The sequence below is a fragment of the Hesperophylax consimilis genome, chromosome 7 (genome assembly GCF_061612785.1).
Source record: "Hesperophylax consimilis isolate HC1 chromosome 7, BYU_Hcon_1.0, whole genome shotgun sequence".
Lineage (NCBI taxonomy): Eukaryota > Metazoa > Arthropoda > Insecta > Trichoptera > Limnephilidae > Hesperophylax > Hesperophylax consimilis.
The window spans coordinates 20,002,443-20,030,384 of NC_142842.1; the positions used below are offsets into that span (position 1 = coordinate 20,002,443).

The following is a 27,942-nucleotide window of genomic DNA, read 5'->3' on the forward strand; positions in this document are numbered from 1 at the left end:
CCTAAGGGATGACTGTCGTCAATTGGTATTTTTCGGAATACACATTTCCGATAGGTAATCTATTGGGTGATTCAAATACCATTTTTCAGAACATTTGAGCCATTTTTGAAATGTGGGAATAAGTAGATATGCGTGATAAGTCGCAGCGTTGAAAACGGATTGCAAACTGTTAATTGGGATCTGGGGAGGCTTGCATAAATTGCATTGCAATAATATAAGAATTGATTAAAAATTTTGTGGCCTGTTGACAGGTTTCTCCTCACTGCTTTAATTTGCCTTAAATGAAAGAACCCCGTGCTTACAGTTGTGTTCACTTGAGTTTTAATTGAGTTTATCTAAATGCTAACTACAGAAAAAATGTATACCTCCATAAAACCAAATTTTCCGACCACAACTTGAAAAATATTTATGAAACTTTGTGATTTTTTTTGATTAATTATTTTTACACGACAGTGAAAGTGAGGTGTAATACATTTTTCTAATTAAATACGGGGGTGTTTTTATTTTTATTAATTTGTATTTTAGTCAGAAAAACGAAAGTTGGGCCATTATTAAAACATTCTATGTTTGCTTTAAAAATACATATTTAAAAAATTATGTGTTTTTTCTAATAATATAATCTGAAAGCGTAATTCATCACCTTTCAAAAGCAGTTTTTAGTTACCAGATACGTTAAGAAATATTCAATTTATTTTGATATTTTTGCAAAGCGGAAATAATTTGATTATCTGACAAAATATCCCAGAGGCTTAAGGAGTTAAAAAAAGATCGCATAAAACAGAAGGTAGGTACCTACTTATCAAAATTAATAGTGATTTACTGCCCCAAATCTAAAAAAAACGTAATGGCGTTTGGAAGAAATTATCCAGAACACGAAGATTAATTACCATCTTCGTCGACCCTTTCAGACGCCTTCATTTAGCCGAGCAAGACAGGGACAGCATCTATTTGTTATTTTTAAATTGGGATATAACACTTAAAAGCCAATAAATCTTACACAGTACAATCCGAATGGGACTTGTCGGAATGTGTCGTTTCATTTGAAAGACTACATCGTCCACAGGAGTGAGGGAGACTTTTGTATTCTGTAATATTATCTCCGATCTGTCACGAGAAGCTGTGGGATTTGAGCTTAGTGCGGCTGGACCTATTTGGCGCCAGGAATTTTGCATCTGGTGTAACATTATTTCAGGGCAACTCAATCCCGAGACGTCATCTGAGATATGGGATACATTAGTTGAAATTTGCGCAACCTGACGGACACTTATATGCTTCATAATATTATCTGAAGTGGCCAGATGTTTTGCTGGGATAATGCTGGATATGAATGCTGAAGTAAAATTGAAAATAGGTTTGAAAAAATGAATAGAAAAACTATTATAAAATGTAATGTGACCTTTTTGCTAGATTCCCAAATGAAGTCGAAATACGAAACGAAACTACGTAGGTTCTAAGTACCTACCCAAAAATGGAATCAAAATCCTTATTTTGAGATCTGCATTCGTTTACATAAACTTGTTTAACGTGGAAATACTCCCACAAAGATATATTAACTTTAGACATAGGTAGGTATGAGTAGGAATTGAACGCTAATTCACAAAGCGATCCAATTGAAAAAATAAAGTGGTTTTTTTCAGTGAAGAAGAAGATAATACTAAAAAATCTGAACGAAACAGAAAAATAAAAATAGATAACGGTCACAACTAGGAATCGAATCCAGTTTCTCTTGTTTTATCACGATAGGCGTCTTAATTTTATTAGACACTTTGTGACACTTAAGGACACGGGTTCATGTCCCGTTGGCGTCATCTTATATCAGGAGATTTTTCAATGTGGATGAGTGTTTCAGGCTAATAATTATTGCTTATAAAAAATAATAATTGTTACCCTTTGTGCTGTGCATAAAAAATATTGTCTTAAACATTAGTTTACCAAAAAAATAATAATTAATATTTGACAAGTTCTAGTATTTTCACCAAAATTGTAGACAATTTGTCTCGACGCCATCTAGTGAGAGAGTTAGCACTTACAATGCCTTTCTCATATAAAATAAAGTTGGTTGTTTCAGGTGAACAAATGTAACAAGCAGTAATTGTTGAATGAAACACTAGTATATATTGAATTATTTCGCGGATAAGAGATAAGCCGCCATAGCTCAGTGGTCAGAGCTGTCGACCGGAAATCGAAAGGACACGGGTTCATGTCCCGTTGGCGTCATGTATCTTTTATCAGGAGATTTTTCAATGTGGATGAGTGTTTCAGGCTAACAATTATTGCTTATGAAATAATAGATACTTTGTTTTCATATGAAAAGGTAGATGCCAAAAAATTAAGGAAAAATTAGTTGAAAGACGATATTTTTAATTCTGAATTTGATATATGAGATCGACAAATATGACGTTTAATAAATAGGTCCCAATGGTCAAGTTGTCCCGGTAAGACAAGAGATCCTGGGTTCGGTTCATAGTTGTGATCTTTTTTATTTTTCTGTGTCTTGTTCTGTTTCATGTTTTGTTTAGATTTATTAGTATTATTTCTTCTTCAATGATATATTGCATTGATGGGATAACCTTCAAAATAAGTTAAAAACAAAAAGTGTTTCAAGTATTTTTTACCTGAATTTGAGATCCAAATCGTCTGATGTCACGAACAAGCTGATGCATTATACTGGTCCTTCAGAGAGCTTTTGACAAAAATACTGTCATTAGTAAATGGATTACATACAATTATTCAAGAGAACGCTTTTAGAATACGAAACAATTGTTTATTAAGACTTCGTAAAAGGAAGGTTAGGTATCTCAGCAAACAGGGTTTAACAATTTAATGAATTTAAATTAAGCTGCTAAATAGAAATAAGAATACACATTGTTAATAAGCTTCTAACAAAACAAAAAACAAATACGAAATGTATCTTTACACACGGACTACATTACAATTACAATACCCTTTCATTCTACACTCTATCAATTTAATCACCTTTCAGACAAAACATAACATATCCTTATTCCCTAACTTAGTGGTATAGTATGTCAATAAATAATCAGTCTGATCTATTTACTAATAATTACTCAAATTATTAGTAAATAGATCTTATAATCTTCTTATAACTTCTCCATTCTCTTCTTGCAACCCAAACTAGCTTTTCGCCATTTTTCTTTTTCATATCATAGTAATGTATAGATTCTGTTCAAACTGTAAAATTCACCCGCCATAACACAGGGTCATCCCTAGCATGGAGGGTGAAATATCACAAAAACCATATGTACCCTCTAAGTCTTGTATTAATAAAATAAAATGAAAAATAAAATTTATGACATCAGACATCACACCACAAAATTAATTTCCTTAACGGGCAGCAAGTTAAAATATTCGCCTGTCACTTATAACTAGATATTGATTATAATATATTCAAATGCTGGCCAATAGAAAATGTGTTCAGTTCTATGAATATTGATTAATGAGATGTTCCTAAATCGACATTGGTCACGAACTTCCAATTTCACGACGAACGAAGACCCACCACGATTTGCATAAAATAAAGTAGGTACTTCTTCCTGAATCAATTATCCGAAGACTCGTACTTGAATATTTGATGAATGAGATTTATAAAAATTCGACATTCTACGCTAGAAGAATGCTGATGGACCTTTTGTTTTTTTAGTAAATGATTTTTTCGTAAAGTTGAGCAATAAACCTTGTCCGTTGCATTGCCTCACGTCTGTCCTAGAACGGGAGGAAATAGGGATGGGTTTTTCAAGAAAGGCTTTGTTCATACAATATTCGAGAACAAGTTATTTTACATACCACACGAGTAGGTACTTATAGCTTACTGCTTGATTTGCTAATGGTAAAAACCTACAAACCGATTCAAATTAAAGAGGTCAGTCTGCTTATATTATTGACGTAAAAGCGTCTACTGACCTTCCCCGTTTTATGTTTACTTCACGTACGGAAAAATACGAATGTTTTATGCATAACAAATCGTACGTGTGAAGCGGCTATGACTTATTACGTGTAAAACATTAATATTCAATTCATTCTCATGCGAAGATTCAAATATTTACTTCGACATCTGTTACATATTCAATATAGATACATACTTCGACACGTTCCAGTTATTCTGATTTCAGTTAGCAAGGCTTTCGAAATTTGTAGTTAAATAAATACAGCGTGATATTTCCATTGAAAATCCGGGGTGTCCTGGAGGGTAAGAATTAAGAATTCAAAGAAGTGTGTTGTAGGTAGGAAGGTAAGGTAGGGGTAAGGTAAGAGGAATGCTTATTTAAAGGCATAGATTATCTAAACAGCAGAAAGGTGAGTAAAGTCGTTGTTTGCATTAATAATAAACATTTGGGCGTGGAATATCTGCGTCGCCGGAAAGGACGGATCAGGTTTCTGTAAGGAATATTTAAAATAACTCACCCTTGTAAGATTAAACTTTACAAGCAGTTGAGAGAGTATTTACTAGTACGAGATACAATATTTAACGTGTAAACTGTAAACATAATCTCGCCATCTGACTGCTAGGAAGTCAGAAAGTATTGACACTATCCTATATCCTTTATTATTCATTATGCTTCTTTTTAAAGCGAACATTTTGTTTATTTGTTATAGATAACTGTGAGATGAATACAATACGACTTTTGACGTGGTAATTAGGTACTTTGAATTTCTAATATTCCCACAAACTATTACTAATAATATGGAATGTATTGCATTGCACTACCCCTGTATGCATTCTGGAAAAATTCTTATTATTATTAATGGCAGATAATTTGTAAAAGGTTGACAATTAATACAAAATACCCATAAAATATACACTTCATTATATACAGCTGTAATTCACAATATTTGCAGATGTTTATTATCATTACAGCCTTAATAGTTGTATTTTATCACATTTCATATTAGTCTTATTTCATTTGATTGTAAAATGTGGGGCTCAGCACGGGCAAAGTACCGACTGAGGCCCGCATCATCATCATATTTACATAACATCAGTTAGGTACATAATATATCCGTAATACGTATATATTATTATAGCCCTATTCAAGCGCGCATGGGGTAATTTTTCACAAAAACGGCGCTATAAAATCGTATAAATAATTTTTGGGAATAATTTATGGATAAAAAATTAATTGAAATAGTATTGTAAATTCTGAATTTGAAATACGATATCGACGAGAATGACATATAGGGTTTTCCAATAAGAGGTGTTATTTTGATATTCAATCGTAAAAGATCAATGGTTTCGTTGCTTGTGTGGCACGTAGCGCCATCTTGTTGAAAGTAAACGTTGTTCAGATCAATACCATCCAATTCCGGCCATAAAAAATCATTAATCATCTCTCGATATAGCGCAATCCATTCACCGTAACTGTTGCTCCAGCCTCATTTTCGGAAAAGTAAGGTCCAATGACTCCGCCGGACCATACACCGCGCCAAACAGTCACACGTTGAGGAGAGAGAGGCTTTTCAACAATGACTCTTGGGTTTTCCGAGCCCCAGATGCGACAATTTTACTTGTTGACGAACCACCGAGGTGGAAATGGGCCTCATCACTCAAGATGATTTGCATTTGATTCACTCAAGTGAATTTTAATAATTTCAATGCGTTGTTGAAGCGTGAATCGTTCTATTTTTATCAATGACGTAGTTTTTATTTGTCAAATGTCCAAAAATGACAGCTTTAAACGTAACATATACCGAAATAGCGGGTTATTCAAAACAACACCTCTTATTGGAAAACCCTGTAGAATTATTTGGTTCCGATGCCCGAGTGACAGAGATCGTGTGTACGATTCCCAGTTGAGACCGTTAGCTTTTTATTTTTACGTCTATTAACCTACCAAAGTTGGCGTGTTGGCAAATATTGGTATTCGTGTATGTATAATATTATTCAATAATAATCTTCTCAGTTCCTACCCATGAAAACAGACGCCAATATGATCGGGAAAATATCTAATAAACTAGTGACAGTCATGTGGAAATTACCATAAATTTATTACGCGTGATTATCGATAATTTATTCAAATTGTCTATAAAATTTATGTAGAGCCAAGAAAACTCTATAATTGCTCGTCTTTCCTGATAACAGGTAAGATAAGAGAGCTTTGTCGCCTTGCTGATAATAATTATTGACAAACCAGCACCGAGTAATTATCTTTTAAGTATTACCTGCCAGGGCGAGACAGGAAGAGCAAAGTGGGTTCCATTCCATTCAGGAAATAGCTCGACTCTGGGAAGCAGTCATGGGTGTGGTGTGGAATAATTACCTCGGATCATTATTGAGATTTCAAGCAAATAATGGCAAAAGAGTCTTATTGGAAATACCCATGAGTGAGGAGAAAAAGTCCAGAAGGTAGGCTTAAAAAAATGTAAGATACCGCACAGGCACGCCCACTGTCCGGAGTTAGTGTGACTTTAGAATCCTCAATTACGGGATTGCAGTGGGGCTGAATAAAGTGGAGAAGTGAAGGAGATTGAATGTAATGGTCGAGGTGTAGGTATCTATTCACTAAACACAGTTTTTTAAACCCGTAGCCGATTGGCAGTGTAAGGAGTCAAGCTAATCGCTCACCAACGGAGTTGTGTAAAAGAAAATGGGCTTAAAATTAATAGGTACAACTGCAAATTTATTTCAATAAGAACATATAAAAATCGTCACCATGGTCAATTTGAAGACTTTTAGAAGGTTATTTATTCATCGAACACACAATAAATTGCTGAAAGATGATGGCATTCCTCACATCTCCCATGAACGTGTCTATAAATAACGTAATCTTGTGGACACAACCATTTTCATTGTGTCAAACAATCATTCGCAGACTCCGGCATCCTGTGAGTGTTCCAACAATTCCAACACTATCTGTGTGAACATTTCTGGGAACTCTGTGTGAGGGCTATGGAAACAATAAACCAGGACGGAATTTGCTGTATGCAAATAGTGATGTTATTTAATTAAATTATTGAGAAAAACCGTAAGAAAAAAAGGAAGATCTGCTAAAAACGACATTTTTTCCTGACGTACACATCGGTTTATAAGACAAAAACTTGCGTATAATTAATCCTTTTTCATTATAAACCTGTTTGGGAGGCGGGTATGGGTACCGCCGCCCCGGGAACAATTTTTGCCGTTGGTCACCCCAAGTGGTTTGCTACGTTTGTTGAATTAGTAGAGGTGCCCAGGTTCATGGGGTGGGTTTTGTCTAGGTGTCGGATGCGTTTGCCCACCTACTGCGCGGGGGGCCGAATCGGGAGTGACTGGCTGAGGAAGACCTTTTGACCCCTCTCGACCTATCGCCTTGCACCGAAAAGGGAGGGATGGGTTCATACCATCATACCTGAACACATTGACTCCCAGATTCTCTATTATCTCTACTCACCCTTCACTCCTTTTTCCTTCCCAGAACTTTATCTCTTTCCTCTACATAGCATCCACAAAGATGATATAGGTCCTGAGGGAAAAAATCTTCAGGGCCTCTTTTGTGGAACTAATGTAAAAAAATTGAAAAAAAAAATTGTTGACAGGTTATCCAAAGAATGTACGTGAACATCGGACAAGAGTGCCAACTTTCCGGAGCCAGTGGAACTATGGCATCGTTATTATTGTGACAGCTGTTTGATAATGGCCGGTAATGATAGTGACAGTTGATATTGGTCTTGAAAGCCGAGGTAGCTGTCACAATAACAACAAAAATTGGATTATTCTAAATTTGAAAAAAAATGAAATTCGAAGAATTAAACACAATTACAATAAATATGTCGTGATACTGGAGGGAGCGGGGAGGGGAAGATGAAGTTTAGTCAAAGTAGCTACAGTTTTGTTTATGTAATTTTAGTATGACTTCAAAATGTAGAAGTAACTACAAGGAAAATGCTAAATATGCAAAATGGTAAAAAATGGCAAAAATATACATTTGAATAGACAAATACATAATATAATGTTGCACGATTATATACATACTTAACATATGATTTCATGAAGACGCAAAACACTGTGCATTTATGTAATTCACTTAGAATTATTAATCAAGTCGGATTGACTTATTATTATTAACAGAACATTTATTAGAAGCAGGTTGTCTGGAAACGTTAAGAGCCTTTACAAAGAGAAAAATCCGGAAGCTTACGATAAACCAAACACGTAACAGAAAGGTTTTACTGCTGTTTCAGGTTTCAGGAGTGCAATAAACAAGCAGTAGCCTCCGATAACTCAGGGATAGGAAGCACAAACTCGTAAAGGACTTTCTACGTTATATAAGCATTCTAAAAGTAACCTAGAAATAAGAAAGTAAGCATATATCTGTAGGTATCGGAACATAATAAGAGAATGTGAGAATAAGTCCACTGTATTTAGTTATCTATCCAGTGGACTTATATCTTAAAGCAAGTATATTAATACCCTGGAATATGCATGAGAATAATAAACAAAAATAACCACAATTTTATATGATTTTAAGAAATTTGAATCTTACCTAAATCTATAAGAAAACTAAAATAGCCATTTTGATTCTACGGGCTAATTTTCCGAATTCTTATTGAAAAGAATTGAGAGATATTAAAATAATTATTGTAAATACGTATCTACCGGCTATCAGTCTTATTGTAAGACGGCAAAATTCCAAACCACGTAGCTTATAAATGACGCATAGTTGACTTTACTGAGTAAATTCGTACCCAAATATATTTGCGTTTACTGGGAATGGCTAGTACTGAAATAAAATAATTCAGTAGGTATACTTACCAATATATTATAGATAATTTCTAAAATAATTTATAGAATTTTGTGTTCCTGGATAGATTCCTCAGAGCGATTTCTAGGCCCGCTGGTAAAGACTCAAGACCTATTTTACAAGCTAACGTGCAACGGAACCCACGTTCAAAGTGTGGAACTAATTTATTGGGCAATGTATATTTACTGCTCACTACTCGGTCACAACTTTATTAGTACCTTGAAACATTTTATAGAGTCAACACTCAAGGGACAAGAGGGTCGTTCCTGTACATTGGAAAAATCAACACTTATTTGATATTAAATTAGATTTCTGAAAGTTTTGTAACATCGTAGGTCAATGTAATTATTACGTAGGTACTAGGTAGAGCTTAGGTTGATGTTTTAAACTCAAAATTAATTACAATTTTTTTTAATTTCACCGTTAAATGCCTATAATCGGCCCGTTACTGCTATTGATCACACATTGATCATCTGTCAAGCTGATCACAATTCACAAATTGATCAGAATTTGAAATCGGCCGACAATCGGTGTTCTACGAAGACCGTTAAAAGATGTTTTTTACCATCTAACCTTTCACTGTACTGTGAGCAGAAATATTTTTGTAGGCTTATAAAATAAACGTTTTTAGCGATATAAAACCGAGAAGATACCGACTAGTATTGCATCAAATATTTGATTAGAGAATACTGGATCAAAAGTGTCTGGCGATAATAAACACATTTCAACGTATGATTGCTTGATAATAATGCACAACTTGCAGAAACTTGGAAGGACGATCTTATGGTAAAACTGGGATAAAACTTTTTTGTCTTGCTTAACTCCTGACAACCGAATGGAACACGATTTTAAGTAACTGTCTCTACATTTCCTACACTATTTATTTACCTTCGTGCCATAATAATTGTTCGACTTTGTAAATGGACCAGTAAAAAAATAATTCTCTTGGACAATTCAATTTTTTGGTCATCTAAGGGTTATGACGTTAAGAGGAAACAATCAGAATTTTGCCCAGCCAAACCAGTGCCCATCAAACTGATAACCCCAGGATACCTTGAGCAATGATCCGCGATGCCAGTGGTCGGGGCTTTGACCCATTTACAATAGAATCGTAATAATTTTGTTGTTAAGATGTCACAAGTGGGAAGAGATTTGATTATTTTTGCGCTCCTGCGGGCTATCAAATTTTTCACCATTAGGGAAGGTTTCCTGGGGTTAAATTCGTAGGATATAAATATGATATTACATTAATTCTTTAAGTTGGTTAGTTTTAATGAAAACTCGATGGAAACTAGGTGATCATTTAACCTATTACCATGATAATAATAATAATAATTGGATAATTTGTAAAGCGCCGTTTTTGTGAAAAATCACCTCAAGGGCGCTCAGTTTGTAGGTTGAATAATGCCTTTGATGGGTGAAGTTTGAAATTGTAATAGCGGTGTTTAGTGACCATATCAGAATAGATACATCCTAACTTTTGTCTTTGCGATTTCGTTTCTCTCCCAAATCCCTTCAGATTCACAACACACCTACCTCTATTGGGAATTCATTGGCTCCGAACAGTTGGGACTCTTGGGCGGTATTCACACACGGAGAAAACTTACTGGTATGAAATATTGTTAATTTATTAAAAATCTGGTCAATTTATTCTTTTTCATGATAATAATGAATTAAAAGAGTTCCTAATCAGTCAAAAGATAATGTTTTGTGAGGACGGCGGAACACGTATTCATACAAATACTAATACTGTCGCATTCCGTCATGGTATGTACTAGGAAAAGAACGCGTGTTCTCGATATATTCTAAATGACTAACATTTTATTAGGAAGTTGGCACGCTGTCACCTTTTAAACAGTATCATTTATCTCCGTGCACAAAAACGACAATTCAGGCAAAAACCTAACACGAAAAAATAATGATCCAGCAGCATAGACTAAAAATACATCAATGTCCAGCAGTCTCTGATGGGCAGAGAGGACGGACAGCCAAACAACTCGGTCTTGGAACACACTTCTTACCTCATTCACATCGTCTCATACATACTATTCTATTATTCTGACTCTTGACATGGGCCGACTCAAGTATCTGATTCACTAGATCGTGTCATGTCTTCCTTGGACGTCCCCGACTTCTGCTACCATTCGCATTTGCGTCCCTTACATTCCTTTCTTCGCTCATTTGCTCTACATGCCCAAATCATCTAAGAATCCTTTCTTAATATTACTCATTACGCTTACATTAGCCTTGCACTCTTTGAGGATCTCCACATTTCTCACACGAACATACATTGTTTTACTAAACATACGCCTCAGGAATATCTTTTAAATAACCAGTATTTTATATAATTTAGTTGGGTAGGTATTGATATCGACAAAAATGTAAGGATTGGTTTATTGAGTTCATCTATTTGGCTTGGGGTTGATTTTATGTCGTGGTTGTGGTGGGTTCGAAACCCATCGCAGCGCAAAACTATATGGACACAATTATTTACTCCACTATATGTGTAAGTACTACGGTTTTGCCAGTTGGGCGTCTGCTTATGCTGTCCTTAAAATGTTTACAGTTGTCGTAAGGAACATTTATAAATAAATAAACAGTCAACACAGACATGCACTGCAAACCGGATGCGTACCTTCGAGAGTTGTAATATTTAATTTTCAGGCGAAGCACTCGCGTTTGCCGGTTATCGCTTCGAATGTTTATATTGTGATTTAGCATGCTGGCAGTTGGCAGTTTACTGACTGAGTTCTCAGAAGTGTTGAGGAGATATCTCCTGCAGAAGTTATCTGCGGGCCAGAGAACTTTATGCCCCCCATTATCTATTGGCAGATTTGCATTTGCAACAAAAGACCAAGGCAATACAAACTTACAATACGGAATAGGGTTACCAACAATAATAATAATTATAAAAAGATTGGAAAATGTTTATCAAAACGGATTTTCGTTCAGAAATCCAAATAGGTTCTAATGCTAAATCACTATTTTGATTAATCTTTATCACAAATTGGTGTACATTATAAATACCAAAAATATGCTTTCGATAAATTGCATGTTTTTCAATCGTTTCGTTTGAGTAGAATACAAATAAAAAAATAAATTACTCAATAAAAAATATTAATGTAAGCTACAAAAAAAAATATTTTTTCAACAGAAATGTATTAACGCATAAAGGAAACAACTTTTAAAAATACGGTATTATAGCTATGATTATCTTTGACAGTTTCACTTGTTAACTTTTTGCTTTCTTATAAAATTATTTACAAAATAAATAAAAAGCAGTTTTATGCTTGAAATCGATCGTTTCTAGACTCCGTTTGTCAAGCGATTTTAATGCCTATTACCTACGATATAAGGTATACCAAGAATATACACATTTTTGGCTTGTGGCTTCCTCTTAAGGGGGAGTGTAGAAATTAGTAGGAGAATATATGATGCGAATGCTAATGGTAGCAGAAGTCGGGGACGCCAGAGAAAGACATTGATACAAGTGAATCAGATACTTGAGTCGGGCCATGTCAAGAGTCAGAATAATAGAAGAGTATGTATTAATGTGAACGAGGCAAGGAGTGTGTGCCAAGACCTAGTTGTTTGGCGGTCCGTCCTCTCTGCGTACCTCTACGGGGAAACGTCGTGATGGTTAGTTAGTTAGTTAGTTAAGTTTGTTTCCAGATGGCTAATGTTGGTGAAATGGTAAATGGTTTGACAAAACTCTGCATTAGTGCTCTGTCATCGAAAACTCTTCATACTAATCTGACAATTCCAACCGTAGAGCAAAAAATATAGTAACGAAAAACCACCAGTTTAAATTTATGTACGTGCAAGGAGGTTGTATTTTTATCAGCTGGTAGGCTAAGAAATATAATGCCAATATTGGAATGTTTGATGTAGGGAAGATTTGGGGACTGGAAGTCTTGGGTTGTTTCCTATAAATTTAATTATCCCTGCATCTTGAAATTATTATATTTTTTTTTAGAATACCATTCAGGAGTCCCAACTACTCCCAATCGCATGGAGCCAGTGAGACTATGGCAACCCTACTTGGAGCAGGTTGTAAAGTGAAGGAGATGGGGAAAAAGGAAGGTGGGGGAGTACCCAGCTATTAAAATCTAGTCACCAAACAGGGCTGAAGCCATTTCAAGTAACGGTTCAATTAGAATGGTGGTGTTATACCAGGGCGATACTGAGAGTAACTCCCACTCTGGAACGTGCCGCAAGTATACTATATATATTTAAATAAATAAAATAATGAAATAACACAAATCCATAAAATAAAATTTACTTGCGCACGCCTGGATTTGAACCCACTACTGATCATTTGAGCAATCGGAAAGCAAATCGAGATCCTTACCCCTCGACCACGCCGGCCGTCCAACGAAATGGTAAATAGTCAAGACTATTTAGTTGTGTTGACATAGAATTACCATGTCAACACAACTACTTTCAGCTCACAATGTCATATCCATAGTGATTTATGGATTTTAGAGTTATAAGTGAGGCCATTTTCTAGTTTAGTTATTTTTAAAAATAAATTTCGAAAAAAGGGTGTGAAACTAGTCTTCCATAAGCTTGGACGCTTGGATACCTTATTCCTGTTTAACTCTTGGCCGTGAAAAACAAATTATGTTCTTGGGTTGCAGCTTCAAATTTATTAATAATGTCAGATCTATAATATTATTACTGTTCCCACGAGGAAAACTATTAGAATCACTTGTTTCTCGGTCCCCAGTCTACCACCAGCCACTCTATGTAAACATATTCGTTTATTGAGCTATTTGGCAGCTTTCTAGTCATGTGCATGATAGCATGATCACACCACTGAAATAGAACCCGGGAGAGTAATGTGAAAATAATTATTGCGAACGTTGTTTTCGTAATGGCTACATTAATGTAATTAATGACATACATTTAGCGAAGAAAAATATACGCGTAAATTCTTGTCGTTTTCGCTTTCGCGGAATATAACTGAGTCCAAGGCCGATTGGTGAAGCATAATTTAAATGCGTGATCGTCGATGTCAGTCGATGTAGTTGAAGCGTGTAACTATGAAGGTAATGTACATATTGCATTTGAAATAAGGTTAACTTCATACATATTAATATAATGAGGTGTTTGACACAGATCGGTAAAGATTTATACGTTGTTACCTGTAACAGTTCCAGTGGTGTATAAAGTGAAAAATACCCAAATTGCGATGCATTATTGGATAATCACCGATTGTAGAGTTATAAGCATTTTGAGTTTTCACTAAAGCTTGTTACTCACTAGGGATATAATATTATGTACATGCTGGCATGCACAATATAGATTATAAGATTTAATACGTTCAAGGCTGAGGATAGGAGAGTGGCACATTGCGGCTCCTAGCTAGTAGGAGAGGGACAAATATAAATTACAATATATCGCTCGGCCAGCAGATCAAGGAATATTATCTAAGCCGCGCACCCCCACAACTCCAACACCCATTGTATATTATTATTATTACTCTTTTTACCGAGTGTATGAGATTGAATGGTGAGTGATATCGTGAGACAGGCCACGTCCACTGACATTTACATAATATTGTATCCCTAATAATAATAATAATAATACTTGGATGACTTGTATAGCGCCGTTTTTGTGCAAAAACACCTCAAGGGCGCTGTACAAACTTATATTGCTCAAATGATCAGTGGTGGGTTAAAATCCAGGCGTGCGCAAGTAAATTTTATTTTATGGATTTGTGTTATTTCTTTTTTTTTTGAAATTTAAATATGGAGAAAATATACAGTACAATACTTACCTGGTAGGTCACTTGAGATTAACACTTAATTAACATTATCTAATTGTTTATTGGCGAAATTTAGATACAGGATTTAGGAATTAATTGAAAAATTGAATATAACTGGACTTTCTCTTAGGATTGGTATATTTAATTTAAGGGTACGACAGCGACCTAGTGTGTGACAAGCTTTAGGCGAACGAAAAGCATGTTTTTTCATATTTGCGTCTCGCTCCATAGTAGAAGATACGTTCTTTGAAATGGCCTGAGCTATGTTTATATATATATGTATGTGTGTGTGTGTATATAAACATTAGAAAACAAAATTCTAAGTCATCACATTATTAATTCATTCTATTTAACCAACTAAAATTCTGAATACATTTTTCTCTACTATCCTATCGTCCTCTGGCATATTCTGTCAGGATTTGTGTGTATTTCTGCTGTGCAATAAAATCTTAATAAATGGAAAATATTTGAACGTATTCGAAAACTAAAAACTGTTTTTGAATGATAACGAAATACGCTTTCACATTTTATGATCAGGAATAAATACATTTTTTTAAAACGTATCACTTTACGTATTGATGTCTTAACAATGAAATTAATCGTTCCGTTTACAAAAATAACCTTAATAAGTTACCTCACTTTTTTATCGTTTCCATTAAAAAATAATTATTAAAAATTCATTCAAGAAGTTTTATAATTTTTCTCAAATTGCAATCGGAACCTTTAATTTCATGGAGATACATTTAAATTCTTCTATTGTAAACTATAGTTTTCTTGATTTCAATATAAAACGTGGTGTTTTTTTTCTTTCTAACACCGTTTAGTTGTTATTTCTCACCATGGCAGTAAGGGAGATGCATCGATGTTTATGAGACCATCTGAGCAGTTCCCAAAACCAATTAAATTTGCTTGAGAGCGTAGTTATCAACTGAAGTGAATTCTTCTAGTAATAATTATAAACTTAATTTTGATGTGGTTAATATTTATCATTATGATTTATTTTGAACGCGAAGATCTCACCAGACTAGCTTGCTTGCATAGACATAAGAAGACGTCAGTGCTAACTTGCTACTTCCTTGCTTACTTGGCAGATGAACGTTGTTTGGTATTATTTGCGATGCGCCGCGAGCGAAATAAGAAGGAGATTACGCCCCGGTCCCGAGCGGGATGCTGCGTATCGCGGGACACGAACATGAAGCTATCATGATGTATAGCATATTCATTAAAATAACATATACAAACCAGTGGCGTGCCGTAATACTTTTCCAAACCTGTGTAAAAATTAAAAAAAAAATCGATAGATAAATAGTAAATAGAACTAATTTCTTAAAAACCTAACTTTTCTAATGAGGCTACGTTTTGTTTACATTTTATATATGGCTTAGCTGTTATTATTGTTAGTTTGGCTTATACCTACAAACTATCATGTTTCCATTTGCGTTTTGTTGGCTTTTATATATCAAATGGTGAAGGTTATATTATTGCTTTTACCATTCTATACTTATAATCTTCACAATATTTTTTTATATAAACCATTTAAAATATGTATGTAAAATGGCAGACCGATCGCCCTCGATTTAACAGGCCGCGATAACCAGTCAAACGCTCTATATTTTGTTAACAATACATATTCTTATTTTTGTTTAAGAGGTTTATACCTAAAAATAATTGTTGTATGCATTTACTATTTACTTGCTGTTATAATATGTCAAATGGATATGGTTAAATGTATTATTACTGTTACTATTGTGAACTTACAATCTTCAGAATATTTTTCTTAAGAACTATGTATGTAAAAGCCCAATGGGCGTATAAAAAAAAAAAATAAAATAAAAAAACATAAAAAAAAATGATACACCTATAACATAAACCCATTAGAAATACACTTTTTATTTATATTGTACCTAACTATACTTCCCGTAGGTGGTGGGTTCACACCCCAGCGTGCGCAAAAAAAAGTGATTAATTTGTGTTATTTCACAATTTATTAATTAAAAATAATATGTAGTATATTTACGGCACGTTCCAGAATGGAAGATATTCTCAGTATCGTTCTGGTGTAGGGCCATCATTCAGAATTGAAATGTTGCTTAAAATGGCTTTATCCATTCACCGTGTTTGGTGACAATATTTGAATAGCCAGTTACTTCCGCCACCTTCCTCTTCCCCACCTCCATCCCTCCTTAGTACCACAAGTATCACAACATATCCCAATTGGGGATAACATAGTCTAACTAGCTCCAGATGGTTGGGAGATGGGACTCCTATGCGGTATTAAAAAAAAATATTTTTGGAAAATCAATGAAAATACTGTCGAAAAAAGATTCTCAAGTATTATTTTCTACAAAAACTTGAAAGATAAAACTTTACTTTTAAAATTTTTGTGCAGACATTTTCTTCAAAGTTACATATTCGCGACATTTGAGACATAGTTTTATATTTATCGTCTCATATAACCGTAAATTGGTATGCCACCTACAATACTAATCTTCCAATTAATAAATAATTGTTTTGTCACTTGTGTAAAAGTTAAAACACGTTTATTAGTAAAGTGGTTGAATAATAAAGGGTGAGTCGAAAAAAAAACTTTTTCTTCAATATTTTATAATTTATGCTTCTAAAATTTAGGAAACTTGAATAGAAATATCTTTGCACGCCTCTGGTAGGAAGGTATGGTGCCATGAATTGCATGGCGGTAGACAGATAAGGAGTCCGCCAGCAAACTGACAGAGGAAGTGCGTGGGTCGATAGGAGCTCTCAATAGCAACTAGCACTATATAGCGGCGCCAACAACCAACCACGTACAACTTTGCAAAACTGCATCATTTTGCATACAAATATTGTAATATTAATACTTACTAGGAGTTATGTGAACAATATACAACGTGTCAAAAAAGCAGTTTCTAATTTTCTCGAATAAAATAAATCAAAACTTGAAAATGGTATTATTTGTAAGTAGGTACTTAAATACCTACCCGCTTCATTAATTATATACCAATTTTCTTTCAAATAAGGAATTATACAATTTTTTCAAAGAAACCTATCATCTAAACTTTTTCTGACCATAAGTGCGTTAATATTTATTACTCCGATTTGACCACGATCATGTGAACTCTGGCGGGATTAAAATGTAGTATCTAACTCGCCCACTATCTTGGCCCGGAACCGGAACGTAACAAACAAATTTAGAGACGGATGACATACCAAATGTTAAAACAGAAATTCGCTGCGCTCAATTATAGATTTCATCCAGATTAGATAGATATATGGTTTGGGCTCAAGGAAAACAAACGGAGAAAGAAGTTTAAAGAGAATATCATATTATGTGAAAGTAGGTGAATGTAGGCGATTTTAGGAAGACGTGGCAGGGTCAAGTGGTTCAAATAATAGAGTTGGGTTAGGTTAAGGTCTACGAGTTGGGAGTCAAGAGTCTATGGTCGTGTTGTTTCACCCGGGTAGGTACCTATACATAGTCAATGCCAGAGTTATATTCAGTAAAAAAAATCGTATTTTAACCCTTGACGGTAAAAATAAAATTTAAAACCTTATTTAAAAGTTATGGCATCAACGATATTGTTTTAGTTATTACGCATGTACATGCTTGTGCTCTTACGCGTGTTAACGTAAAAAGTGCGTTTCTATTTTTCTTTATATTATAAGATTTGTAAGTAGCTTCTGAATACAAACCTACTTAGTAATAAAAGCGCCCCTGAGGTGATGTCTCACGGCGCTGTATAAATTAGCCAAGAATAAATAAATAAACCATATTCAAGGAGAGTAGAAAATATGTACATACTTAATTTTTTTCTACGAACATTGAACCCATAAATAAACCACCTTGAACCATACCCAAATATTTTTGTTTTATTTCAAATAAGGAATTATTTCAATTTGTCCAAAGAAATGTCACATAAAATATTTTAAAAAAATAGACACTGTTTACAAATAAGTAGATATTTAAGTACCTACATCGAAATCTTATGATTTCCCTGGAAAATTTTGGTTTTTATTTATTAAATAAGATAAAATTAGAAATATACTTTTTATTACTAACTGTTCACAGAACTCCTAGTAAGTATTAATATTAAAAAAATGTTGCTTGCATAATGGTACAGTTTGCTAAGTTGGTTGTTTTTGAAAATGCAAATCCTGTAAACGTGATTAAAAATAAAGTGAAATATGGGTTTTCCAATAAGAGGTATTATTTTGATATTCAATCGTAAAATATCAATGGTTTCGTTGCTTGTGTAGCACGTAGCGCCGTCTTGTTGAAATTAAACGTTGTCCAGATCAATAACATCCAATTCCGGCCATAAAAAATCATTAATCATCTCTTGATAGCGCAATCCATTCAACGTAACTGTTGCTCCAGCCTCATTTTCGAAAAAGTAAGGTCCAATGACTCCGCCGGACCATAAACCGCACCAAACAGTCACACGTTGAAGATAGAGAGGCTTTTCAACAATAACTATTGGGTTTTTCGAGCCCCAGATGCGACAATTTTGCTTGTTGACGAAGCCACCGAGGTGGAAATGGGCCTCATCACTAAAGATGGTTTCAATTTGATTCACTCAAGTGAATTTTAATAATTTGAATGCGCTGTTGAAGCGTGAATCGTTCCATTTTTATTAATGGCGTAGTTTCTACTTATCAAATGTTAAAAAATGACAGCTTCAAAAATAACATCTACCGAAATAGCGGGCTATTCAAAATAACACCTCTTATTGGAAAATCATGTATTTGGAATGTCCGCTCGAGGAAGTTTTTTCGTCAGAATAAAAACAATGATTTTGTTATATGCTTACCGAATTATATTATAATTGTTCGACCCAGTTCGTTGAAAGAAACACTCTTTTCGTAATGTCAGTTTGAACTGCGGTTTAGAATAATTTTTAATACATATATTTAATTATTACACTGGTTGTGATTTTAAAAGGCATCCGTGACGAATACAAGGCATTGCAGGAAACCAAAGCAACTTGGTGTGGTTGAATGGTTGTAACGCAATAAAGATAAAATTCCCCGGTGACACTTTTCCGCAATTATTTCGTTTAAGGTCAGAATTAATCGTCCGATGTTATCTCAAAGACGAATGAACGTCTGAAAAGCTAAATACAAAAAAGTTGTAGTGTTTTTTCCGGAACTTTTAAAACTTGATTCATGTCTAGGAGATTAGCAGTTAGTTGTTAGTTCTAGCAAGTCCCTCGGTAATATATGGCCCTTCGGCCTTAGGGAAGATATTTATGGCACTTACTGTGTGTTTGATGAATACCTGGAAAAAGACCGCAAAGATTAGACTTATGGCAGTTATCTACTTAAGATAATAAAGGTATTACAGTAGTGGGATCTTGAAAAAAAAATGAAGGGTTTTTAAAATAATAACAATACTTGGATGATTTGTAAAGCGCCGTGTTTTGGGCAAAACCACCTCAAGAGCGCTGTAATAATATATGTCTAAAATGATATATATTTTTTTAAAATTATTGAAGGCAATATTAACCACTCTCAAACCAAAAATGTAAAACAGAAAGGAGAGAAAAAGATTCGTTCGCATCTGGGAATTTAACCCAGGACTCGGGTTGTAGGGCCATTGCTCTGTCCAGTGACCTCTGAGTATATTTGTAGGCAGCTATCTTTAAGTATGATTAGAAGGTACTACACGAATTAAATTAAATTTTTTTGATATTTTGTAAAATTATTAACCTCAACACAGGCTTGTCCTAGTGAGGTTAAAAATTATAACTTTAAAACAAGATACAATGTAAAGAAACGATAAATAAATAAATAAATAAATTGCAATCTAGATGGTGTCTTGGATAAACACATCCATATTTATTGTATGTGACATTTACAAGTCCTGGATGAATATTCAATTTTTATCGCGGTATTATTTTATTACATTACAATTTTGTATTTTTAGTTTTAATTTCTTAGGTATGAATTTTGATAGCTTTACGCCCAGGTACTTGCCTATACACTACAGTTCCTCAAGGCAATTTACGTAAATTTTGGTGAGAAGTAATTGTCAGTTGACTGATATCGGGCCATAGTAACATCTACCTTCGCAAAGTCCCAGGGTGACGATGGGTAAGAAGATGTGTAAGAAGAATTTGCAAATAAAATTGAATTCTTTACCTAAAAAACTTTAATATTTTGTTAAAATTATAATTAAATTTTTTCAGCATATTTAAGTCATTTATTTTTATTTATTGTTTGAAACAATTAAGTGTTAACAATTAAATCCATGAATTTGCCATTGGGATGTGAATAGATATCAACACTCCAATAGAAAGTTCAATTCATTGATAATACGACCGTAAAAATATGTTAGATGTACCTAGGTGTTTTTATTTATCATTGACACAAAACACAACTTACTTAAGAGCTTTCAACCCCTAGGCTCCAAACAGGTCAATGAATTTATTTATTAGCTTAAGACATAATTCCCATGTTTGATCAATTTTAGTAAAATTATGGTTAATTTGAGTTTATTTTTTTTTTCATTTTAGTTAAAGGAATATACACATTTCGTTTTCTAACTACACAATTCGAAGATATTATCATAAATATACATAACATTATCTTATCTCACAGCTTATTTCGGGCACACGGATTCGCCCACAAAATACTTCTATCAATAATTTATCTCTTCGGTGTTCAGTGACATTATCCATTTCAATCACAGTCTGACATGACACATCATCATCGCACAAGCGAGTCAGCGATTTATCCTTTATCCACACAGCGTAGATTTGCAGCAGGAAGGAGGACGAAAAAGCAGTCAGTGATAAGTGACAAGCGGCAAGTGGCTTGGCGCCAGTCTCGTGTCACTTGATCTCACCACGACCGGACCGAGTCGTGAAGTGGCAAAGTAAGGAGTAAAAGGTGTTTTACACGACACCTTTTTTCATACCGATCCCCATATAGGAACCCAAATGAAAAATCTTCGCTTTATACGATCGTTATTTTAATACTGATGATTTTATACAGATAGTTGCCATTAGAGAAGAAATAATATTTTTGGACAGTACTAAATCCTCAAAAAATGGCAACAATCATGAAAACATCTGTCACATTGTGTCATATGTTTGGTTGTTATCAAATCGATGTTTTAATTGACCTTTCGGCGTGTGATTTTCACATTACAATGATTTTTGTAACTTGATCGATATTATATTCGTATATATGAGGTAAAACCACCATAATGTGGCAGCGCAGATGCCAAAGCAATAACTGTCACAACTCATTAATCAATTAAAAAGTGTTACAATACGATGTTAATATAAATACATATTGTATCCTATGAGTTAACAGTTAGCAGTGTAAAGTTCTCGTGCATTATTTCCTCAAAACAAAATGTCAAATCGTACACGTTAACAGTCAGTAATGAACACATATCGTAGTGTTTTTATAAATATTTTAAATATAAAATGAAATAAACATTCATCATTTTCACGTAATATAGTTAAGTAAAAAAAGAGATGACATGTCAAATAATGTGTGCCATCTTAAACCTTACGAAAATCCATACCAAAATAAAACGCGTCCTTTTTTTCATCCCGAATATTAAGGAATAGACAAACTGGACGAAAAACTGGTGTAAAACCCGCATAACACGAACTGATCACTGAAAGCTGAGCAGTATTGGAGCCTGAAGCGCCTTACCCACGGGTAAACAAATAGGTCCCGGCCACTTAGCTAACCGGATGGCTTACAAATAATGGCATATTATATACTGTCGTCAGTCATGCGTGATGCGTGGTGCGCAAAGATAATAGAATATAATATCTTTGCTGGTGCGTCTGACGGAACGTTTTTTTATTGTAATTTGTCTCTTGGCGTACGTTGACTAGATTATTATTTGTAGAATATTACAGGAGTTATGGACATCTCTTGCAAAATTATAAACAGCTTGAAATGTGCATTTAGAAACGAGTCACATAGGTGGTTACGGTACAATACAAATTTACAGACAGATGAAATGCCAAACGGTCGAGTTTTTTTTATATTCAATTTAATAATAATGCTTGTTAGTTTACAAAGGTAAGTTTTAAAAAAGAGGTAGTCCAGCAAAGCTGTCACATGGCTGCTTGTCGGTACAATAAAATCTAAACGGTATAATTATAAGGATTTTGACACCAATCTGTAATGTTATAAAAAATGTACAAATTGTATAAAATAAATAAATATATAAGTAAATAGTGGTTTTTAACACTTACTTTCTACCTAGTTAACCATAATAGTAAGGAACCAGATAAGTCCTTTAATGATAAGTATACCCTCCGAAAAAAACAATAATTGTGGATTGCTTCTTTGTCTGTCTGTATAAATTAGGTGTGAACATTTTTTTCACCATAACGATTTTTAAATTTTCAAAATATTTTATATATTAGGGAAATTCAAGTATTGCTTGTATTTCCCTATGTCCTTATTCCGTATCTAAGGTTAGATTACACCAAATAAAAATGTGCTATGGGGCAATATAAATTTTATTTCAAAGAAATTATTCGCTACGCATTTTAGTAACTTGCTTATCCCATTTAAATTTACTGTGAACAATTACTTTGACAAATTTTAATAAATTTGTCAAAGTAATGTTTATTATTTTGCGTACAAAACCTACAAAAAGTCCGAGGAAAACATTTTATTTATATTCTTTTAAATATGCGTAAAGTCGAAATTTGATACCCATGCAATTCAAACTTTCAATTGTTACAGAAAGTTTGCCAATTTTCGGTGGTAAGTACCCACTGAAAAGCGCGCAAACATCAATGAGGCGAAAATAGCTTCGTCATAAACTAGTCAATGCACCAGCTTCATACACACGTATTCAATTTATAATCCTCTTTGCATGAAGAAATATTAACGCTATTTACTATGCAAAAACTGGTCTTATATATTCTTACTTATTCGTTTCAGATACCTGTCTTTTTTGGCGATATTATGTACATAGATGTAACCAAAGATATTAGAAGAACGAGATGTGCTATGAGCAGTTCATACTGTGTGGAATTGTTTTGCCCAGTGTCGCCGGTTTTTTTCACCAATACTACTGCACACCTTCGCTTACGCTAAGGTATCCGCACTAATACATAGAACAGATTTCTGTGCGTACACGTCCCGATAGTATTCAAAGTATCCTAATTAGGTAGTACTCCGCCTACGGTCCGGCGGCCAACATAGCATATCTCGTTATTCTAATATCTTTGGATGTAACATAATATGAACACGTCCCAGACATGAATGAATTTAGTTTGTGTTTTTTGCTGTACCAGCTCCCTGCCCCACTGCCTCGCCTCAGGGATGGTATCAGAACTCCAACACGAACTGCTAGCCTCGCTTCGTTTGACTTCATGTACCAATATTCAAATAACCAAACCACCCACAGAGGTCACGCGTTTGCTGAACGTTTTTTACAAACACAGCGTTTTAAATTAGCTGTCAGTTTGGTAATATGATTTTCAATTGCAAACATTCAAAATGGTACACCGCCTCGGCAGGCCTGACGACACGAACCGAGAACCGAGGAATGTCTTCATGAATATTCAGATGCTATCAGGGGCGGAGAGTAGCGGAAAATAGGTGTCTGATTATATAATTGTGCTGGTTAAGATTTTGTTATTGTACTCCATTCTGTTATGGGATTGAGATGGTCAGTTTTTCCCTTTAATTAATTACAGCATTCTGAATAATAAATTGAAAATACGAGTATGTAAAGAACACGAATTGAAATGCCTACTACCTACTCCTGAACGTTATTTTAATTCCATGTATTAAGGATAAACGATTCAAGTTTAAGGCGATCCAATACCAAGCAATGCAAAATCAGGTGTTTTTGGTTTGAACATTTCATTGCTTAGAAATACTACAGATGCTTTAATTAAATACTGCAAGTAGAATACATCTTGGCCTTGTTAGCAGACGATCACTTTTATGATAAGATTTTTATAAGCCTAGAAAAAAATAAAGTGTCAGGCCTAAAAAAAACTGTCTAGTGCAAAATATCCTATTTCCAAACCCATTTTCGGATATTTTTTTATTGTATAATTTGGCAAATTCAATTATTTATTCGATTGTCGGAGGAAATTTTCATATATGTACCAGAAATTAAAAAAATATGCATTTTCGCGTTGTTTATTTTTACAAGAAGATCGATTTTCGGAGAAGTGAACATTGAATTTGCATTTGTAAAATAACCCTTTTGCCGTCTACTAATTAATCATTGATATTATTAACAACTCTCAATGAAGATATGAAACAAAAACAGATAATAAAAAGATAACGGTCGCAACTGGGACTCGAACCCAGGTCCTCTCTAGTCTGACCTGGTCAGTTAGTGGAGCATAGTCCCGGTAAGAGTAGAGAGGGCCTGGTTTCGATTCCAAGTTGAGACCGTTACTTTTTAATTTTCTGTTTCTGTCTGCTTCACATTTTCGTTGAGAGTTTTTGATATTATCTTTGTCAATGATTTCTTATTTGAATTATTATCAAATCATTTTCAATATTCCCATTCTTTAGCGTGAGATTTTAAATTGTGTACAATTTTATGATTAGCACAGACATAGGAATTAATAGACGAGAAGATAATGGCGAGGGGTAAAATCAACTGTTGAAGAACGAAGGGGGTTAAGCTGACTGTGATTCGTCAATAAATCAATCTGACAGTAAATAGGCATCTCGCATTATAATATCACCATTTAGTTCTTAAAAGTAAAATCTGCTTTTGAATGAATAGACATTTTTACATGGGAGCGCAAATTACTCGCCACGTTATGAACTAATTTGCGAAGTCCAAATTCGGCGAAGTAAATTTCTTCTGTTTGCAGAGTCGTAGTTAGTTTCAGAGTATTTAGTTAAGACACTTTTACAAATGTTTCATAATTTACTTACCCCAGTAAACAACGATGAGCACACTTGAGAATCGCTACATTGTGATGTGATAGTATATGTTTCTAAAACTGATCCATATAATACGGTGTGAATAAGCTTAAAATAAAGTCAAATAATGCTTACTTATGGAATGTAATACGATAATTGGGTTTATTCTCTTTTTCACATCTATTTTTACAAGTTTTCATAGTACAAGTCAACATTTTGCCGTGTTATTTCGTAAAATGAACCGATGATGCCTCGACCATAGTTCGCACAAGAATGATGACGTCACGTTTTCAAATTTCACTTGAGGCCATACGCGAGCCCAGCCGGCTCCAATGGAACCGGTATGGGGAGTGGGGATAATACGCTTTTAATCACTTAGGGCAGGTCTACTAATATTCATATGTCTATGATGATTAGTTAATTCTAATACGAATTTTGTGATGAAACAGGGTATAAAAATTCTGAATATATTTAGATTCATATAAATATTTACAACTGATTAATGCAACTTAAAATGAAAAACAGATTCCTTATTGTGTAAGTTTGTGCGCGCACAAATGCAGCTCAATCGCGTTGTTCCGGGCTGCAGACCGCAGGGTGAAAATTGCCCCGTTGATGTCCAGATGAGAGAGCCTTAGGTGAGGGAGAGCACCAGAAGCAGAAGTTGTGAGTATTTATCGCTCATGTAAAAATACCACATCTGCTATTTGTCTATTTTTAATAACGTATTTAAAAGAAATAAATAATTAATACAGATTTCAGAAAAAATCTGTTTATTGCAGTTGTTTGATTTTTGACATAAATTTGAAAATTCGCCAAATTAATATTCTTCAGACACAGTTTTCTCAAAACATGAGAAATGCATTCGCGTTAAATTTAAAATTAAATTTTTAGAACCGCGTTAAATTGCATGAGCGTCATGTTCATGTAATTCAACGGGTTTTCAAAGGATTTTTTTTGTATTGGTAATACTCCAACTAAATCTTAACAAAGACATAATAGATGTAGTATTGAATTTTTATAAAAAAATTCTTTGTTATTATTTTTCCACATTTCCACCCCACTTGTCGTTGAAAATAAGTAATTTTATACACGAGAAGTCATTTATTTACCTGCTGGAAAGGTTCCCGTCATTATTTCTTATAATCACAAAATAAATGCACTTGTTTCGCAGTTCTCAGATCGTTTGATGAATTATTATATTTCGCTATAATTAATTTATTTCTGGCAGATTCAATCAATCAAACTGTTTCATTCAGTCAAATGATTGAACGCCGACAATGTTTGCATCAAATTAATTTTTCAGTTGCAAATTTTAAGAATGACAGGTACGAGATCAATCACCTACCAAGATAATTCAATGATAGCTAAAATAAATACATACATAAAATTCTAGGGGGCAATTTTACAATCTTTTTAGTTAGCAGTTCATTAGTGTCACACGTACTCAGGGCTGGCACTGATTCCGGCCCCGTTTGGGGCGTGGCGCAGGTAAAATTTTGGCGTCCTTTAGCAAAACTATTAGACGCATAGGCATTTTCAAGAAAAATAACCCCAAGGGCGATGTGTTAGGACCGTTAGCTGTCAGGTATTATCAGCGCCTCGGCGCCATTGCAATTCGGCGTTCGGAGCGGACAGCTCCAATTGTTCCCACATAGGGCCAGCCCTGCACGTACTGAGAAAGGTTGTGAAATAGAACCTAAGATCTACAATTCAGCCAGGTTTATTGTTTAACCACGGTGTCTACTTTGTAATGCTGCGTATACATGTACGAACCTAACAAACAAATAGGAGTGACTGTTGATTGCCATTTTAAATGGGACATTCAAATAAACAATATTTTTAAAAGACTGAGAGTGATTGTGGGTAGATTCGTTCCTGTGAATATTTTAAAAATCATTTAACTATCTATCACTCGCAGAATCAACTCTACGACATTGAATAACCACCTGGAGACATTCTAGCAAAACTAATTTAAATTACCTACTATCAGTACAAAATTCTATTAAATAGGTATACAAAATTTAAATGACTAATTTCAAATTTTTTTTTTCACAGAGACGTAACATTTCATTGTATCGGAACATAAATATCTTGCCTGTGCAGGCCTTACTATAGGACAATATATTGATTCAGCATATTTCTGAATCTGAATATAAAAATAAATTGGAACATGAACACAACACTAGGTTCACAAAGAATGAAGGCATGCTCGATCCAAAATATAGCAATAAATATGGACAGCGAACCGTAGAATATGTCAAGTAACATAAAAAATTGTAAATTACTAAATAGATTCAGATATATGCTGAAAACAAGGCTCATAAGTAGAAATACTTTACACTAATGATCACTATCAATCACTAGTTGTTATTTATTGGCTTGTAGATGTAGTGTTATTTTAGATTATGTTTGCCAATTAAACCAAAGATCGAACCGAGCCACGAATCATGGAAAAGGAACGAAGACACCGCAAGCGGCATTTCGCTCCTTTTGTGATTGTCTGGTACTTTTCCGTAAATCGTGGCTCAGTTCACGCTCGCGTTCGTTCGTGTATAC

At 34.3% G+C, this 27,942-nt stretch overlaps 1 long non-coding RNA gene across 1 annotated transcript in view; it reads right to left on the bottom strand.

Annotated features, from left to right (window-relative positions):
• Nucleotides 1-2,625: 2,625 nt before the first annotated feature.
• Nucleotides 2,626-27,942, bottom strand: part of LOC149422459 (uncharacterized) — a 188,767-nt gene continuing 163,450 nt past the window's right edge. Inside the window, exon 3 of the long non-coding RNA XR_016302417.1 lies at nucleotides 2,626-2,683. This is a non-coding gene — a long non-coding RNA (uncharacterized LOC149422459). The remainder of the gene's footprint in view (nucleotides 2,684-27,942) is intronic.